Raw genomic sequence first — 20,958 nt, forward strand, 5'->3', positions numbered from 1 at the left:
AAACTATACTGTGAGATTAGTTAACGAAAAAAAATACTGAAATATTGGGAAGTAAGTTAACTTTACGTTAGAATTATATGTTCAAAATGTTTAAAGAGAAAATATTGTAAGGTATTTCAAAATGTTTTTGTTCTTAATTTTGATTCCTCGGGGGGCCCCATTTATCGGGGGGCTCGGGGCATTTGCCCCCTTGGCACCCCCCCCAAATCCGGGCCTGCTCAAAAGACTATCTTAGAAAAATAAAACGAAATAAAAAATGGTACGTTAGCATGGGTTAATGTGAGGACTACACTGAAATATTAATATTTGATTTTTTAGGGGAATTTTAAACATCCCATACTTGTTTGTCCCAGGCTAAAATGTATTTCTTCTTCTAGAGTACTTCAAGATGTTAACTAACGAATATTGAATTACTTACATCCTAGTGTATGTAATAGGCCGTAATGAAATACAAGTTAATTCTCACATAATAAAGTATTACTTGCTCTGGACAACACGTATCTTACTATAATTCGGAAGTGGGATCAAGATTTTACGCGATTTTCAAAAATGATGTGTTCTGTCAAGATGACCGAACTGTAGTAGACTTACTATATCTACAATTTCGCGAGCCTGCATAGAGATCTGCAAGCAAACTGTCACGAATATCAACGCACTTTCAATATCACATAAGTCGATTTCCTCAGAATGATACGATTATCAATGATTGTTTGACATCATTTGAGCTTTCGGCCAACATAAGCCCAACAAGGAAGTGAATGCCCGGCAGCAATTCTGTTTATGTTTGCTTTCTCACAGCAAACAAAAGCAATGTTGTGACAGCTCTCACAGCAAACAAAGAAAATTATGTCAACATTGCACTACTACGCAGGCAATTGGATTGGTCTATACGCGGAGCCACAAATCAACCCAACTTTGACTTCTCTTGACTCAATTCGGCTATTCCGTGGGATAACCCAAATCTTGATTAACTGACTAGGGTGAAAGCACCGGTTTTAGCCAGCCTAAGAGAAAATGTCAATAAAAATTAAATAAGAAGCCGTATTTATACTACAAATATGTCAAATGCAAGTTTTTAATCCATTCTATGTGTATAAAATATCAAAACTGAGATAAAACCATTTTTTTGCTTTGAAAATCCCGTTGGTCAATATGGGCCAACGGAACCAGTTTCGGCCAGAGATTTATCTTCGGTTCCAAATTCCAAATTATGTGTATGGGAACTAAAATTTTAAGGAAAATGAATTGTTTTTTCTTATATTTTGAATCAATTTGGACGAGTAAATGAATGTAGCTCTATCATGTGAATGTGACCTTCTGAACACAAAAGGTTCCATGTTGATTGGCTATGTAAAACGGTGTATAATCCCCTATGGCTACAACTGGCGTATGGCCAAAACCGGTGCTTCTACCTTACCTGAGAGAGACTCGCGAAGAGGAAAAATATCACCGTCATATGCAGCCCAGATTCCGCTGTCACGAAACGTCAAATGCAGCCCGCCGATTTTAGCATTAGGCGATTCGACTGAGAAAAACCCCCAATGCCAAATTCTGGGTCATTTGGCCGAATACTGTTTGGCCGAAATTGAAAGCAGAAGTGAACTACAATTGGTCGGTGTTCAGGCAGACTGGACCAAGTGGTTTTTAAGGGCTTGAAGAAGATAATTTCCCAAGTATTTGGAATAACAAAATGTGTGCATTATTATGGAACTTATCTGTTTGCTAGAGCAACTGTATCAAAATAGCATTGGAAAATCAAAATGAATGGATTTCTTAGCTTATCTTTACATGGCCAAAATATCGTCTAGTCCAATCTGTCTGAACACCGACCAATTATCATGCATTTGTAAGGAATTTCAAAGAACAGTTTATTCTTGAAGAAGGATAAATCATCATTTATGTACAGCTAGTTAGTGTTAGTTCTAGAAACAACCAATGCTGAAAGACAAACATCTTATATTTAAGCAATTGCTCACTTATCTGCTAGCGGTAACAGCTGCCAGCATAGGTTTGTAGTCAGCTTTTGACAGTTACTATAACGGTTTACGGCTTATTCGTACTTCTGTAGTATCGATTTGCTTCAATCAAATCAATTAATTTATTAACTGTGCATAGTTCAGTTCACACATTGCAATCTTAACTTTGAAGGAGCATGATAGAGATGTGAGAACCTAACTTAACCCTTGTTCCAGAATAACATGTTTTAAATAAAACTATGAAAGTATTATATGGCGTAATTCCAATAACTATGAAAAATAATCAAATGTGAACAACCTATGATCAAAAGAAGTAAAAATCTTTTATAAATTGGTTCTTCTACTGATTATTTCAGGGATTCCTCGAAGTCTTTCATGAAGTCTTCCAGAACTTTCATGGGAATTCCTACAGGTACCCTTTTGGTAATTCCTACAGAATTTCATTTGGGATCTGCTTCGAAATTATACCGAGCATTTATTTTAGTAACTCCTCGGTAATTTTTTTTTACACCGTTGAAGATTTATCAAAAGTTTTTCGGAATATTCGTCTAGAAAATGCTCATGGCATCGTACTAAAAATTTCTCCTGAGTGTTCTTTAATGGAATTTCTCCATTAACTCCTTCATGAATTCTTTAGGGAGTTTTGCCAAGCATTCCCACATCATTCTTCTGAAAAATTCCATCAGAAGCTATTACCGGAATTCTTCAGGACATTTCATTTTTCCTTCGGAATGTCCTCTGGAATTTTCTTCGGCATTATCTTTGGAATTCACATAAGAATTTCCTTTGGAATTCCCTTCAGAATTTTCGAAATTTCCTTTAGAATTTCCCTTGAAGTTGTCTTCTGAATTTTCTTTTAATTTTTTTGAATATCCTTTGGAATTAATTTTAGAATTTCCTTTGAAATTTCCTTCATGAATTTCGTTCGGAGTTTCCTTTGAAACTTCGTTCGAAATTTCCTGTGAAATTTATATAAAAATTTCCTTCGAAAAAGGGGGCTCAGGCTCCTTTCTGGTCACGCCCATGGGCCCTTTGCTGGGTCGTTGGTCGATTTCGTTTTTTTTTCTTTTGTACCGCTTTCGGTGTTGGTTGTTCAACGGTGAAAATGTAACCAGGGGATGTCGTATGGGCACACTCATTGATTTGATGGCACCCCTGTTCAATCGGAAAGTTTTCAATGTCCCTGGAGGGTTCTCTGCAACACATGGCTGAATAGGGTATAGTAATTACTTTTCCATCGAACTGTACTTCTCGGTACGCACTGAAGGGGGGCTTGGTTCTGTGCCAGCAGCTACCGGCGCTGATGGAATGCAATATATAACTTTTTGTGTCTAAAAGGATTTGAAATCTACATTTGATCAAGTTTTATTGGATTTTTAAAGTGACATTACGTTACAACTTGTTTGCTTCATAGCATTTGATAAACTGAAGTTCATCATGACACCCAGCACACATCGAAGCAGGCTGATTTTTCTTAAAACGTAGAACTTGTTGACCGAATATTTAACAAATATCAATAAGTCATAAACCGTTCAGATTTACATTTCAGTTACAATTCAGAACCACTCAGCTTTCCTCATTTATCATGCAAACCATGAATCACTTTCCGGTCATCATCGTTTCGGAATAGATTACCATAACTTTGATAAGGGAAATCGAAAATCTTCCGAAATTCTTCTTCGAACCGAGTAGATACGAAAAAAAAACAAAGTGAAAGTCTTGCTCAATCCACCTAATGGGAATAATGCGCTTGCCGTAGGATGATTCCAAGACAATTCATAGTACTCTTTTTACTCGATATTGATGGGACCATCGAGATAGAGAGGTATCTTGTTACAGAACGAAAAGCCAATGCAAATGCTATCCTAGAGACCATCGGGTAAGCCATGAAAATCAATTTTGACTATGGTTTTCTAACTCGATATCGAGATACGGAGTATCGGGTAAGGAAGATTTGACCGTATCTCGTTTTCTGTCTTATCGATGGCCTTAAGTACATCTAGTATTCCGAGTGAAATTTGAACTTTTCAACCTTAGGAAAGGAAATGGTACGCCATCGTCCCTTCTGCTCCGATAGCACAATGGAAATCATAACTAGTACCAATGAAGATGATTTCTTACCTTTTTCGCTTGAAAAGTTCTCCTCGAAAATTGGTTTTACGCTTCGCTTGCTATGCTGCGCTTGCTGAGACAACTTTGTCTGTCGCTTTTTTCTAACGATTCTTCCCAGCAGTAGCTAGGTATGGGTTCACTAAAATTATCTCTTCGCCTGAAGCCCTGAATGATCAAGCAAGCGTCGAACTTAAAGCACTGAAAATTCCACCGGATTCAATCGACCGTTTTAAATGGGACAAAAAAGGATGCGTTGGTCACTCATGCACATAATGAGCTCATCGGGATGGTATGGAATTACCCAACCGACCCCCGAGTGCAAAAGGTCCTTACAGGGAAAAAAAAATAAAAAGGTTTCGCATTTTCACCCAGCTTTGCGCCATTCTTTACGCGCTTTTTTCCAGTTTGGTGCGGAATGTGCTTTTGATCTTCACCGATGGTGTTTCCCTTCGGTGCAGATGTTACAAGCAAATACTTCTCGCGTATTTTTTCAAAGGGATCTGTCTAACATTTGGAGACTTTCTTCATGTACATTCTATTTAATCAATAACTGAGCTCCATTAACTTTTTCTGTTCCGTTTTTTTTATGAAACGCTAGCCAAGTACATTGTCTTTCGATCTATAGTGAAAACATCCCGAAAGCTCTAGTATTGCATTGTTATTATCGAAAAAGCGCGTGAGAGGAGGGAATTCCCATTGTTACGGTCTTTTGAAAAGTTACGCGAGATTTATACTGCCGTGAATCGCAAGTCAGTCCCATTTGCATTTTCGTCAAAATTGAGTTGAGTTCAGTTTTCAACATATTTTTCAATGCTCTTTCAGCTGCACTAATAAGATGGTATTATTTGTTCGAAAAATAGGAAAAACAGCAATTGACCATCTTTATATTTTTCTTTTCTAAAAGATATCGTAGTGAAAAAAAAAATCATTACATTACATTACATTACATACGAAAGTTTCATAACATTACATTCAAGATTTGAACATAATCCAATTCCCTGGAATTTTATGAATATTTGTATGGAAAACGATTTTGGAAACTTCACAGCCCATTTTCTCAATGTCTACTTTTTACATGACTTGCGATTCACGGCAGAATAGGTACGTGAAGTTCTACAGTGGCTTCCCTAATTTTACTTTGCAAAACTAGAGCACGTACCGTAAACCGGGGGTAAACTGATCACTTTTTCACTGAAGGCAGAAAGACGAAAAGGTGGTAAATACCTGAGACGTAAATATCAACTAGGTTAGCATAATGGATTTTAGGGGAATTTGTAAATAAATTTTAACGGAATAATGTGGGGGATGTAAAGGGATTACCGTTACAGAAAACTGAGTAATTTGCGATAACTGCACTGACGCCCATTCTTTAAAATCCCTTGAACATCAATGGTACTCATTTTGAAAACCAACCACCCCCCCCCCCCCCTCCTGAAAAATCTTCAGTGTTTGGTTTTTGATCCGAACAAGCCGATCGAGCCATAGTCGGAGAGTGTAACAGTTTGTGAACAAAAACAGTTCGTGGCACATCGCAATCGAAGAGCCCTATGAATGTTGCTATTCACTCTCTCGTTTGGTACACTGAAATAAATTTTATTGTAGAAACTACTAAATGCATGGTCAAATTAAGAACTGCACCAACGATTTTCAACCGACTACATTAGCGGAATCAGAAGATGTTATCTGAACAGCTAAAGTGAATTCCAATGTAAAATGTTGAAGTTGGTAAGTTTGCCAGTTAGAAAGTCTTTTTTAATTTGTGATCCAATGACCATTGAGTATCTGCAAGGGAAACAAACATTTTTCAGATATTCACATTCTTAAATTTGTTACACTGAGGAAGTGTATGAGGTTCATAGTTTTGTGTAAAACTTCCACACCTTATGTTCCCACTTTGCTGTTGTCCGAGTGCCAGAGAAGGACGATAAAGACGCTTTAGAACATGGCCATTCATAATACCTAATTTCAGCACAACATCCCCAAGTAACCAGTAAGCACGATAATGCGGCACGGTAATAGCATTATATGCGCATATAGGGTAATCATTTGATGCATGTCAGTTTTATATACGCATATAATGCTATTATAATGCCAGAAAAGGCGAAATAGCGTGCCATTATAGTGCCAAGATATAACCGTGCTTCTCTGCACTACTAATGCTGATATAAGACCACGTGAGAAACGTCAGTTGTTTTCGCCAGGTTTTTAGGGAGAATATTGTGTGCTTTCGCGTACGCAGCCAGAGAGCTTTCGCGTATGCGGCCAAGCAACTGGTACACGAGGTAAATAAATGAATGAATGAGAACGGAAACCTCTAATAGTATGCAAAAAATGTAATAAAATGATACAGATAGTACTTCTCCGTATCAGACTTATTCATTTTGGTGGTTTTAATCCTTTTGAGGACTTGAAATTGCCACATATTGATCCTTGTTTTATGATGATGATCCACGGTGCCCCGACAGACCGTTATTATGCAAAAAAATTGTCCATCAAATCTGAGCACAGGGCTCGATTCCTGAGGTCATTCTGCACCTCTGGGCCAATTTTTAAAAAAATCCCTAGGAGGAATCTCAAGAAATGTCGATTTGAAGTTTTTGACTAAAAATTTCAATATAATCCATATTAAAATTTTGCAATAGCACTGAAAAAAAAACTACAAAAATGCTAAAAAAGTTGGCCAAACTGTTCTCAACTAGTATAACATTGTTACCGTTGTTATAATTACAATTATTTACAACTGACTTAACTTACCAGAGTGGCTTAAGTATGCTTTTACATGGCGTAAACCAGTAAGCTTAGTTTAATAAAATAAAATCAATAAATAAATTTCATTATACTATTGATGTTCCGTTCGATAAACGTGAAACATTCAATGCTGATTTTAAAAAATTAACAGCTTATTTTTCGACTTTCACACTAAATGACCAGCCCACCAAAGTCTGCCGTATTTATTTTGATTAATAAAATTTTCTTCTTTGTTCATCTGGTACTACTCTTGATGTACAGGGTGTCCGCAAATTATCCGAACAGCAAAACATTGAAAAGATGATCTCGCATTGAAAACAATGAAAAATCAATGTCCATGTACCTTTTATAATACATGTACATGTTAACACAAAATACAACTTCAAATAACTTCGAAACGATTGCTTGTTACTGAGATAGGTAAATTTAAATTTTTCGGAGACTTGTTTCCTGTGGGCGGCTAGTCATACTAGATATGTGGTATCCCTAAAATCTAAAAGAGGTGAATCCAGATGTCCTATTATTATTTGAAGTTACCTATAGTTTAGTGGCTTCAAGTTAGACTGGAAATAGAAAATTATACGGTTCAAATCCAGTGAATTCTATGGACATGTCTTTTCCATCATAAAGCTCGAAAAACAACTCATTTTAACACACCTCAATACATTTGGCTTGGTTTTGCAAATATTTTAAATCAGAAATGTGTCAAACTTACTTCTTAAGAATATAATAAGCCAATGTTTAAAACCATGCAAGAATATTGAATTTATTATGCTTGATTGTATAGAGCCATGTCTTCAAAGTTTGTACGGATAATTTGCGGACACCCTGTATACTAGAGTGGTTCAAAAAATCGTTTTTGCTCCACACCGCTCATTAGATTCTTGATCAAATTCTGAATGTCCTCCCAAAATTTGAGCTCATTTGGATGAAAACTGAGACTGCACAAGCCCTTTAAAGTTTATATGGGGATTACTATGAGAAAAGCAACCAATTCATTCGATCAGTCATAGTGTGTGCCCATGTGCTCTTGGGGATCAGAACTATGTTGATACTGTGAGATACATTCATCAGCTACAACTTTGCCGAAGACCGTTTTCAAATAGGACGCCTCAGTAATTAGTTATTGATTTGTGAATGGGTGGTAAAACTTTGGCTATAATTATTGGGCTGTTCTGCAGGCATCACTGGATATATGCAGTAAAACATAGTAGCCATGATTTGTGCGTGCTATCTTTCGCGCCAGGTGCAGCAATGTTGCCTGTTCAGAAGTTGAATGAGCACTGCTGAAGAATTTGTGACTGCATATAAATCAATAACTAATTACTGGGGCGTCCGATTTGAAAACGGTCTTCGGCAAAGTTGTAGCAGATGAATATATCTCACAGTATCAACATAGTTCTAATCCCCAAGAGCACATGGGCAAACACTATTACCGATCGAATGAATTGGTTGCTTTTCTCATAGTAATCCCCATATAAACTTTAAAGGGCTTGTGCAGTCTCAGTTTTCATCCAAATGAGCTCAAATTTTGGGAGGACACTCAGAATTTGATCGAGAATCTAATGAGCGGTGTGGAGCAAAAACGATTTTTTGAACCACTCTACTGTATACGTCTAGTTTTCCACCGAGTATTGCCCTCAGCACTTTACGTGAAAATATCCTGTTTAACATTCTCAGCCTCAAAAGGATTCTAACTACACGGGAAACATGATTGTCATATGTCACAAGTGTTCGAAGATGAACAAAGTCTTTAACAACTTCAAACAAATCCCCATTAAGTACTACTCATTTTTATAGTTTGCACTAACGTAAAAACTACACGACATTCACGAGACGCGACGGAGACAAGACATAACACTCATCGTTCTAACAAATCTAGACAAGACATAACACTTATCGTTCGTACATTAAGTACTACTTAGGGGCGATCCATTAATTATGTAAGACAATTTTCGGGGTTTTTCAACCCCCCCCCCCCCTGGGTAAGATTTTTTGTATGAAAATTAAAAATAAATTGTATGGCGCGTAAGAAATCTCAAACCCCCCCTCCCCCCATAAACCCTTACATAATTCATGGACAGCCCCTTAAGTATCAACTTCACTAGGACTTGCACTCTATATACCTGCAACGATTTACTTCGTTTTTTTCGAGATTCATCGTCAATCTGTTTATTGATTTCTAGGTCGCGTTCGGCTCAGTAACAAAAATCTAGCTGTTGCAAATACGATCAAGTGTAAGAATTGTAGACGAGGAGCTTTTATTTGTAAATTACATGGAATGAAAAGAGATGAGTTTCCGAATTTACTGTTTAATATAACGTTTTGCCGCTTATACTCAGCGTAGACAATCGTCGCCGTCAAATAGAAAAAGTCGGCGACGAAACTAGAAGCGTTGTCATCGTCACTCAACCAGCATCGGATGACGATTTGCCGCAGAGATCCAGTCACATAGGCTCGGCGCCATGACGAACAAATGCGATTTCTTCGTTCGGGAGCACCAAACCGACTAAAAATATGAATCGTGTCTTCGACAGATTATGAGTATTTTTTGCAAAAATAAACCAAAAACAAAACAACAAAACGCGTCTGGAATCGAACAAACGATCTCTCAATCGTCAACTCCACGCGCTTACCAACAGAACTATTGTAGAATCGCAATTATGTGATACTTTTCGTTGTTTGGTGCGTAGCAACCGAATATACAGTAAACGCTTCCTTCATGTATGTAAGGGTAGCAAGCGGAATGAAGAAACATTTGCTCGTTGACGATTATGGGTTAAAGTTAGTCGTGCGTTCTTTCGTCGATGACGAGACGACGACCTGCCAGTGTTGTTATACTGGATGACGATGATTTTTTTATTTCGTCGGTGACGAATTCGATGTTTGTCTGTCTTGCTTATATTCCTTGATTTTGAAGACAATGACTTTATTGAAATCGATCGCTGTTTAGTAAAGCAGGGTTTCACTATTTTAAAGATGGACAACTAAGATAAGCTTGTAATATGATTTACACAGCCAATTCAGATTACCGACCCCAGTAAAATTTTACTGGGTTTTGGAACTACGGTTTTTTCGGTAATTTTTACGATTACCGAAAAAAACCAGTAATCCAAAATATGTTTTGATTGATGGAAATAACTGACTTAGTCAGTAAAATTGTTGAGCGTTTTTACTGACTTTCCAGTTTCCCATGCTTCATGCTTTGCTTCTCCGGATACTGTTTTTTTTTCAGAAATCAATACAAATTAAAACCCAATCGACATGAACATGAACATCGACATGCATTTTTCGTACGAATAAACATCTACGGTATGCTTATATCTTAGTGGAAGTAATCGAAAAACGTGTGACAAAATCATTATTTGGTTGGTTTGCATACAAGAGGCAAACTCAATGATGCAGATGAATTTACCTCCTGTATGGAAACCAACCGAATTTTCCAACCTAAGCAGTTAAAATCGTGCTGAGCCTTTTTGGTTACTTAAAATGGTTGATTTTCTCACTAAATTTCGACTACTTACCACGAGAAAGCGCAAAATAGGTGCAGGAAAAGTTTTGTTGCAATAGCCGTGTCTTCCGGCGCCGGACGATTCTACAGCAGGAGATTCTCATTTGACACTTTCCCGCATGCGCATCAGTTTGTTTTGATTTGATTTTGACGACAAGTCAGTAAAAAAATATCAACTACTGAATAGTCGGTAATTGTTTTTACTGACTTTTCGGCCTGTTCGGTAATGTTGCAAAATTGGGTCTGACAGCTACCGTACTTCAGTAAAAAGTAAAAATTATTACTGAACCTCAGAAGTTTTCAGTCAAATAGCTGAAAGTTCGGTATTTTTTATGATTTACAATTCGTACCCAGTATAAAAAATTACCGAACAATCAAATCGTGATAGAGTGTGTACTCTACCCGAGCAGAAGAAAAAAACTTCTGAATACCAAACTAAGGTATTCCATACCAGATAAATTCCAATACTTACAACCTGAACGAGGTATGAATGAGCCCTGCATAAGAGGTAAAATAACTTAAATAATATCTCAAGCATATTCTATGAATACCAAACTGATAATTAGATTAGGTATTGTAATATCTAAATAATACTTGATGGATTTTCATATAAAAGTGAATTTTTTCAATAGTAGTTCAATACCTTCAGCAGACCTCAATAGCTGTCTAATGAGGTATTTTAAATTGTTTTAAATTTTTTTTTTCAATTCCATTATAATACTAAATTGAGGTATTGACAACTGAACAATACCTAATTTTGGTATGATACCTAAATATGGTATTAAAAAGTTATTCTGGAATTATTTGTCCCTCCTCGGGTACCCAAACGTATATGGTCGCATATAGAGAAAAAACAGGTTCAGATGTGTTGGTGCTGAGGCAGTTCTTGATGGAAATGTAATTAAAGTTGTTGAAGAGCCAAATAACATTTGTGACGTATGATAATAATGTTTCCCGTGCAGTAAAAACACGTGTTCTAGCTGCGAATATCTTCTTTTATGGATTACGTAACCTTAAGCTTAGGGACCCGCAACTTGCAAATGGAGACGACATTTCTACACTGTTGCTTGATAAAGGCTTATCTGACTTCAAAGATCCATTATTTCGTTAACAACTTCGCCAATACACCTCGCAGTTCTTTATCGTGAACACTGAAAAGTGTTTCGAAAACTAAAGCAGTTTTTTAATAATAATGCAAAGAGAGCAACGATTAATGCAAGCTTGCCTAAATGAAACATCATTGTCAATTTGCCCTGTATAAAACGCTTATTATTGGCTCTCTAAGCTCATTTTTTTGAGAACAGGAGCGAAAACTATTGAGCGAATAAAATAGGCAAACTTCAGTGAGCTGGTCATTTAGTACGAATGCCGGAAAAGCTGTAAATATTTCTAATTATAATAACGGTAACAATGTTATACTAGTTGAGAACAGTTTGGCCAACTTTTTTAGCATTTTTGTAGTTTTTTTCAGTGCTATTGCAAAATTTTAATATGGATTATATTGAAATTTTTAGTCAAATACTTCAAATCGTCATTTCTCGAGATTCCTCCTAGGGATTTTTTTAAAAATTGGCCCAGAGGTGCAGAATGACCTCAGGAATCGAGCCCTGTGCTCAGATTTGATGGACAATTTTTTTGCATAATAACGGTCTGTCGGGGCACCGTGCGATGAAATTCCTCATTTTGCGTCCTGAACCTGCGACACCTGTATTGTTGAGTTGTTGAAGTTCTGCTCCTTTGCTCCTTCGCCCACATAAGATGAAGACCAATTTAAACCACCACTTTTCCTCGTCATAAAAGCTGCAATTGTGGTAGTGAGAAGACTTATGTTTGACTCCCTCTCACCACTATATGTAAACACAAAGCACGTGGTATATCTGTCAAAACACTGGATGGCATTTAAACAGGCCCTGTATGCGAATATAGAGCCAATATAGTGCTTATTTAATGCCCGTATGCATCAGGCTTAGAAGCATTAATGATGCTGTAATAGGGTTTCTATGCAGCGGAAGTGCTGTTATAGGGTGTGTAAGCATTTGTGGTGCTATTATAATGCATGTACGCATTTATGATGCTGATTAAGGGCTTATTATTAGTGCTTATAGTTACTTGGGATATCTACCTGTTCAAGAATAGCGGGGCAGTCGATACTGACTAGACCTGTTCATGTTTGAAAAAATCTCAGTAAATCATCCGGTCAAGTAGTATTCTGAATTCTCATGCTAAGAACATCGGCTGGTCAAATTTTCAGCTCATTTGTTAAAGATTACAGTATGCTTCAAGTTAAAAATGGGTTTTTGGGCTTATTTCAACGTTTGAAAAATCATAACTGGCATGCGGAAAATCAAAACCACGGAAAATATTACCACTATTTGGAAGCTAATTTTATTCTGTTAAAGTTTGTCGAAGACGCTAATAAGATTAAATTGAATTTTAACATTGTTTAATCCAGATTTGTTCGCCACAGTACCCAGAAATCAATCAAATCAATATGTATGGTATAGAAAACACACATCGACATTATTTCTTCAAGCCCTTGTCAACGGGAATCAAACATAATAAACCTATGAATTCATTGACCATCAACTGCTTACATGTTGCTTGAGACAATAAATTACAAAAAATGCCCAAAGATCGAGCACAGCATCGCAACCTGATGAAAGTTAAATTGTGCGAGACACATGTACCGACGAATGAATGAATTGAACAAGTTAGCATTGCTTTTTCTTTCCAATTGATGATTGTTTTGATCGCATTTCACTGACCATTTAGATTTGAAAACAATCATCATCATCGACTGAGAAAAGGCAGTGCTAACGTGTTCATTTTTTATGTTCTTCGAAGCTCACGGTGGTGCGTTTGGCTCACTCACAGCGGATTTACAAATGTGCTTTATAAATATCTATTTTTTACAATTTATTTTCGTAAGATAAATGATAACTTTGAACGGGATTGACTTAAAGATGTGCATAGTCATCATGTCTGGAAATTTAAAATCTGAAGATTTCATACAGGTATGCTTTCCAGAGAAAACACTCCTCGGAAATAGAGATTTTCAAGAACCTCGAGACACAAACCTCAACCAAACTATGTTAAAACTTGCTCCAATCATAAAACCGTGTTCGACAAAAGTTTGTAGAATTTGATAAACTACTGTGTAGAGGTATTTTCGATTAGGTTCGGTGTTCCTTTCAGTAGTTATGATTTTTAAAAGCTTGAAAATAGCCCAAAAACACAAAATTTATTTGAAGCACACCTATCAGGTATCAGGTATCAGAAGGCCGGCTCCAAAGGCACGTTCCCCACCAGTTGGGAGATTTGTGCCATCGCCATATTTGAGCCTATTTCATCATCTACCCGATGGGAGAGGAAAGGGAAGGGAAAGATGGGAGGAAATAGGAGTGGGTCCCTTGAAGAGGGAAGATCGCATAAGCGAAATGAGAGCATGTAGCTCCATACCACAATGGGTTCGAACAGCGCCCTAAAAAGGGCACTGCAAAACGCGTGAGCGTAAAGAGAGCCTATAGCTCATTACCACAGCGGGTTAAGAATAACAGGATGTCCTGAAGATTCAGGCTTCTGTATTCAGTTTCACTTAATAAGTGTTTACCAAGTAATTGGAATCGCATTTGCGCAAAAACTGGACAGTTACATATCAGGTGATACGAAGTTCCATAATCGGAGTCACAACTATCACACACAAATGAGTCAGCACGCTGAATATTTGCCATGTGATAGTTGAGTCGGCAGTGGCCTGTCAACGCTCTGACCAAGAGACTGCAATTCTGCTTTGACAGATTTGTTAAATACTTCGCCACCTTTGGAGATGGCTCAGTAATATACAATTTTGTTTGACGACACGACTCCAAACTATTCCAATATTGCTTGTGCTGAGTTGCCGCCCAAGAGTTTATCTGAAGCTTCACCCAGCACTTCGAAATTGGAATAGCCGGCTCAGGGCCAATGAAGTCATGCGATGCTCCATCGCGAGCTAGCTCATCAGCCAATTCATTTCCAGCGATGGAAGAATGGCCAGGTACCCATACAAGGTTTACAGAGTTGACTGAATTCAGTTCCTCAATTTGAGTTCAACATGCGATAACAAGCTTCGACCTTGAGTTGGCCGAAGCGAGAGCTTTTATAGCAGCCTGACTATCTGAACAGAAGTATATGACTTTACCCATTACGCGCTGTTGAAGTGCTGATTGCACTCCACACATAAGAGCAAATATTTCCGCCTGAAAAACGGTGCAGTTTCTACCAAGTGAGTAAAACTGATTCAGCCTTAGCTCACGAGAATATACTCCTGCACCAGCTCTACCTTCAAGAAGGGAGCCATCAGTGTAACATACTATATTGTTTGATATACTTCTTTCCAAATAGCCAGACGTCCACTCTTCCCGTGAAGGGAATTGTGTGGTAAATGTCCTGTAAGGAAAGTTACAAGCAATTGTGAGATCACTTGGAGCAAGGACAATTTTGTCCCAATTCACCAATAGTGGAAACAACGAAGTGTGTGTAGATCTACGATTCACTGGATTTTTCTCCAGTAGATCCAGTACCCATAAACGGTAAGAGCAAGAAAGTGCTTCTTGTTTAAGATATATGTGTAGTGGCGCAACGTCGAAAAGGGCCTCGAGCGCTGCTGTGGGAGTTGTAGAGAACGCACCAGACATCGCCATCAAGCACATCCTTTGGAGATGGCCCAATTTTGATTGGATTGTTCTCACTTCGCCCTTTTGCCACCACACAAGACATCCATATGCCAATATTGGTCGAACAACTGTTGTGTAAATCCATTTGATATATTTGGGTTTGAGGCCCCAAGTTTTACCAAAGGTTCGCCGGCATTGACCGAAGGCCATGCAAGCTTTTTTGACTCTGAAATCAATGTGAGGTGTCCATGAAAGTTTGGAATCTAGAATGACTCCGACATACTTTACTTGATCAGTCACATTAATCTCAGTGCCAAAAAGACGTAAAGGTCGAATTCCATCGCGGTTTCGTCTTTCCGTAAAAAGAACAATAGATGTTTTATTCGGGTTAACCGAAAGGCCATATTGGCGACACCAACTCTCGACTACCTGAAGAGCACTTTGCATCAGGTCGAATAGGGTGCTTATGCACATACCAACTATCAGAGCTAGATAGTCGTCGGCAAATCCATAAGTTGGAAAACCGCAATTATTGAGTTGCCTCAATAGCGTATCTGCTACGAGATTCCACAAAAGTGGTGATAAGACTCCCCCTTGGGGGCATCCGCAAACACTCAATTTTCGAATCGCTGATTGACGCAATGTCGAGAAGAGATGTCGGTTTTTGAGCATTTGATGAATCCAATTGGTAATCATTGTAGGTAGCCCATGGTTTCGTGCGGCTTCCAATATGGCATCGAAAGACACGTTATCAAAGGCACCCTCAATATCCAAGAAAACACCCAAGCACGATTGCTTCTGAGCGAATGCTTTCTCGATATCGTATACAACTTTGTGTAAAAGAGTCACAGTGGACTTTCCAGATTGGTAAGCATGTTGATTCACATGAAGAGGCATGTTTGCCAAATAAACATCACGGATGTGATGATCGATAATCCGTTCCAGACATTTCAGAAGAAAAGAGGTCAGACTGATTGGTCTAAAACTCTTCGCTTCCTCATACGACGCACGTCCTCCTTTTGGGATAAACTTTACAGTAATATCACGCCAGGATTTGGGAATGTACCCGGTAGCAAAACTGCTTACAAGTAGCTTTTTCAAAACATGTTTGATAAACTCAAATCCCTTTTGGAGCAGAACAGGATAAATCCCATCCGCTCCTGGAGATTTGAAAGGAGCAAAACTATTAAGTGCCCATTGAATCGATTCAGTAGTTACGATACTGCGAGCCGAGGCCAGAGACTCGTAACTACATGAAAAGACATTTGATTCATCCGTAGATGCTATGTCCACACATCCGGGGAAGTGTGTATTGAATAAACATTCTAAAACTTCTTCATCGGAAGAAGTAAAGTCACCATTAGGTAAGCGAATTTCGTTCACTTGGAAATCCTTAGATTTTGCAAGAATTTTGTTCAACCGACTGACTTCACTCAAACTGGAAACATTTGTACAAAGGTTTTTCCAGCCGGATCGTTCAGCAGAACGAAGAGCCTTCTTGTAAGCCTTGCGAGCTGACTTGAACGACTCTGATCCAGCTGAACGGCGTCTGTTCCAACTCCTTCTACATTGTTTCCTGAGTCTAGTCAGAACGGAATTCCACCATGGGGTCCCTCTTGTAGTCTTTACAGACCGCAGAGGACATGCTTCTTCAAAAGCTTCCATAATGTAGGATGTTGTAGTATCAACGGCATCATCCAGATCACTTGGATTTTCAATGGACGGAGAATATCCATGAAATTTGGTCGCAACCAATTCAATGTAGAGTTCCCAGTTTGTTGACCGGGGATTCCTAAAACGCAAAGTCTGCGCAGTTACATTTGAATGTTCAAAGAAGATGTAGCGATGATCAGATAATGATTCCTCATCTGATACATGCCAATTCGTCAACTCGTGACTGATTCTATTCGAGCAGAGCGTTATGTCTAACACTTCTTCTCTATTAGAAACCATGAAGGTTGGGCGATTGCCTATGTTAAGTAATCCAAGGTCTGTACTACTTAAGTATTCCATCAGACTGGAGCCTCTCAAATTGATATCCGAGCTGCCCCAGATGATGTGATGAGCATTGGCATCACTGCCCACAATCAGCGGAAGGCCTTTTGTTACGCAGTGTACGACAACTCGTTTGAAGTCATCCGTTGGGGATGGTTCATCATGTGGTAAATATACCGAACAATAGACGTATTTCCTGTTGAGGTCACCAACAGAAACATCGATTGTGACAGCACATACATCTCTGGTAGTTAACTCAGAAATGAGTGTAGCAACGATTGCTTTATTAACGAGCACGCATGCGCGGGGCATGGAGCGCGAGTTTGCCATTTCAAGCTTGCTAAAAGTAGCAAAAACTGGGTCCACAAGGTTACCTAGATAGAAGTTCCCTCTACGAAAGTAGGGTTCTTGAACTAGCGCCACTTGGGCTGCACCATTTTGCATGAGTCTGCAAAGATTGATCGTTGCTGTTCTTTTATGCTGAAGATTGATCTGAGCTAACCTAACCGTAGCCACTACCCAAACTAGGCAGGATTAAGCTTTTTGCAATCTCAGCACGAAAAAGACCAGCAACGAAAAAACCAGATCGGTATCTATTTAAAGTCGCCAAAGGCGAAAGAGCACAGAATACACTGTGTAAAACGCATAATGCGAATCCATATAGGTGATAATTTAAATTAAATGTCAACATATTCATAATCCCACCCTTATTAAGCCTCAAGATAGAGACTGAAGAAGGGCAGCCGATTATCTCGGAGAAACACAAGGTCACCTGCACCATTGCTCCGGGTAGCACAGGAAGGACTCAATACTGTGGAGGGCGCCCTGGTACCCCACAGGCTCCGTTTGCGGTTAGGTTTTATTTAGACCCCCCTAACCATTCATTCTTAGGCACGGTACGCATCACACCATAAATTAGGGGTCACCTGTGAGGTGGACTTTTACCACCGGAACAGGCAATCCGTAGTGTTAATTCTTAGCCAGTTGAAACAACCGCTACCGACACTACGCGGCTATCTAGGCTGCTCGGGAAAAGGAGGTTAATATTGATGATTAACTCCTGACGTGCCCAAGCAGCCACTAGAAGCACACCTAAATTTACTCCAAATTGTCTGAAATTTTGACCAGAAGTTCATTTCGACATGTAAAATTAAAGTATTGGTTGAGGAGATTTCCAGAGATTTTTGAAATAATGAATTGGTCTAATACTGATATATTGAAACAATAAAAAAAATATATTATTTACAAAAAAATAAAACAAATCTATATATTTTTGTGACAAAGGAAATAGATGCTGATTTGAGAAAATAATCATGTTTTAAAAAAAAATCCTGAGAAGAGGGAGAATGTGTGGTATCAATCCACATTGTTGGAACCCTATGCTTTCTGTGGCGTTCTGAAAACTCTTAGCGACAAACTACTGGTCAAATAAAGTGAAGATGAAACCCGATCTTAAATCAGGCAATCAAGTAGGCATTGCACAAACTAATATCTCACTCATCCAGTAACTTCACAAGCAGGGTGTCATGCTTTTGGTGGTGCTCCCGTTTGCCCTCTTCAATTCCAAACTCCACAAACATTATAGAAAATAGATCTAAAAAACTGTTATCCCAAATTAATGTTCAAAACATAAACATATTTCCCCTACAAAAGGTTTGTGTTTCACGGTCTGCATCTAATCATGCATTAGGACCGAGCTTTCCCAGATCCTTTTTCTCGATAATCGCATCCACGCTATAACGGTGCTCCTCACTAACCAGTAAACAGAGTAAGCCAATTTGCATAAATTCCTACCACACGCTGCTTTGCCCACATTCAACCTTCCCGCGGGGAAGTTTCCACTCCATACAGAGAATCCCCGCAGACAAGGACAAATATGTACCCAACAATCGAAGGCAAGTTCCCCCCATAAACCACTTTAACAATTTCCCGGGATGCACCTGTTACTACTAAATCCGTTCGAGTTTTCACCTAACACTAAGCCGTAGTCCAGTGGTAACCAGTAGTAGGCCTTGGCCTTGGCGCCAAGCCTACTCAGATGGGACGCGGAACGAAGCGAGAAAATCCCGTTATAGCAGTCAGTCTATCGTCGACATACACTTTTTTCTATTAGCGAAACGTGACGACGTTCGTTACACCAACAACTTCTACGCGGATAACGACGACAAAAGCGACCGCACCGAATCACTGCTCGACCGCTACTGTCTACTGAACTGATAACGAGCTGTTGTAACTCGCTAAATTGGTAAACTGCGTTGGAAAAAGGCAGATGTGATATCCAGTTGGAACTCATTCACTCACAAGCGCCGCATTATCGCTTGCTAGCCATCGCATTTGCACCTCTCGCGGTTGCCATGGAAAACCCTCGGCGAGTGGAAAGCGAAGGTTGCTCCGTACGGCTTTTGCCATTGGGTATGTGCATTGGGCCTCATTTGGTCGATGGGTGATGGGTCGTTGCCGCAAAACATTCTGGTGAATTTGTTCAACGCATGATTGACACTTTATTGGGACATTATTGGGAGCAATTTTGGATGCCACTAGTGAGTGATTAAAGTTCACGCGTTATGACGAGGATCGTATCATTTTGTGTGCCACAATTTTGTCAGCTTCGACCTGCGACATTTGAGAACATTTCTCGAAGACTTATTCATACAGACTCAAGTCAGAAAAGTTAATAAACTTACTTTATCAATCCTACGTGTTTCGCAGACGAAATTCTACACGTTTCGCTCTAAACCAACTCGATTTTTCACTTTTAGAAGGTTTTATTCCGGATTTACAAAACGACGAAAGTAAGATTCTTCACTTTCGCAACCTACCCGTACCTTTCGCCCGCTCTGTTGTATGGGAGACAAAGTGACTTAACCACGAATCAAAATAAAACACTACTTGAGTCGATTTTACACTGGTACAAAAACGTCGTAAGTAACGGATTGAAACGGCTTATCATTTTGTCATACAATTTTTGTGGAAAATGATTGGAACTATCTAGTGTTTAACGCGAGCTGATTGCATGCAAAATTTAAGCGATGTACACGGTAAAAAAAAAGATTAAAAACGGGGATTCATTTTAAAACAGTTTTAAAAGAAAGGTTGTGATACTTCTTAATTAACTTTCTCAAAACCGTATGATAATTACTTACGTCGATTTGAAAAAGTAATCGAGATTTCTCGCAGAACTTTACTAAAGGACCTATGTAACAATGAAAGATTCGCTCCCTTCCCGATTTTATTTTTTGAAGCCGAAGATTGTTTAAAATGGAAAGATGAATAAAATCAACTCAAATTCCATGCTCATCATCCAACGATCATCCCTTTTTACATAAATCAGTGAATTTCGTGTCCGTGACCAAACAATAGATCAGCTCTTCCCACCAGAAAAATATATACAATGTCCTACCTTGTCCGCTTGGAAAATTCCCGTCGAGATTTTCCGCCTCGTCAACCACGACGACGCTCGTCGCATACAGTATAACTTTGTCTTTGGCAGTTTTTTTTTTCTCACAGCGATACCTAGCGTAGCTACACCATGGATTCAGAAACGTACACTGTCGTGGTCATGGTTGGAAATTTCCGCTGAAAATCATCCACTTTTTCAGCAACAGCTCATACGTTATCGTATCGTCACAGACAAACGGACGAAACACTGATGAATTCAAAGCAAGCGAAGAAAAACTTTGCATCTGTATCGGTTCATGATCGGCAATGTCTGGCACGATGTAACAAAAGCTTGATAAATAACAGCAGCGAACGAGAGCCACAAAGAGAGAGCGAAGACAAAATCAGTTTCTCTCACTTATTTACTAGCATGATAAACAATCCCGAACATCTGATAGCAATATTGTAAATTTTGCACCCTATCGGACGCGACGATTTGCAATCGTCGCCGGTGAAAACGTCGCCAAAATCGTCGCCAGCCAAGCAACCGCTGTGAATTTGACTTTTCGCCAGGCTTACCAAC

General features: G+C 38.9%; 1 protein-coding gene across 4 annotated transcripts in view; it reads right to left on the minus strand.

The window, feature by feature from the left end:
- Nucleotides 1-20,958, minus strand: part of LOC110674830 (ras-related protein Rab-27A) — a 138,346-nt gene that overhangs the window by 58,112 nt on the left and 59,276 nt on the right. Inside the window, exon 1 of one of the 4 annotated variants that reach the window (XM_021839297.1) lies at nucleotides 18,969-19,212. The exons of 2 other annotated variants lie outside the window; for them this stretch is intronic. The gene's annotated coding sequence lies outside the window, so the exon portion shown is untranslated. Of the gene's footprint in view, nucleotides 1-18,937; nucleotides 19,213-20,958 lie in introns of those variants that run through there. One more of the 4 variants, XM_021839294.1, reaches the window with a different exon arrangement.

This window comes from Aedes aegypti, chromosome 1 (assembly GCF_002204515.2).
Source record: "Aedes aegypti strain LVP_AGWG chromosome 1, AaegL5.0 Primary Assembly, whole genome shotgun sequence".
NCBI classification, from domain to species: Eukaryota; Metazoa; Arthropoda; class Insecta; order Diptera; family Culicidae; genus Aedes; species Aedes aegypti.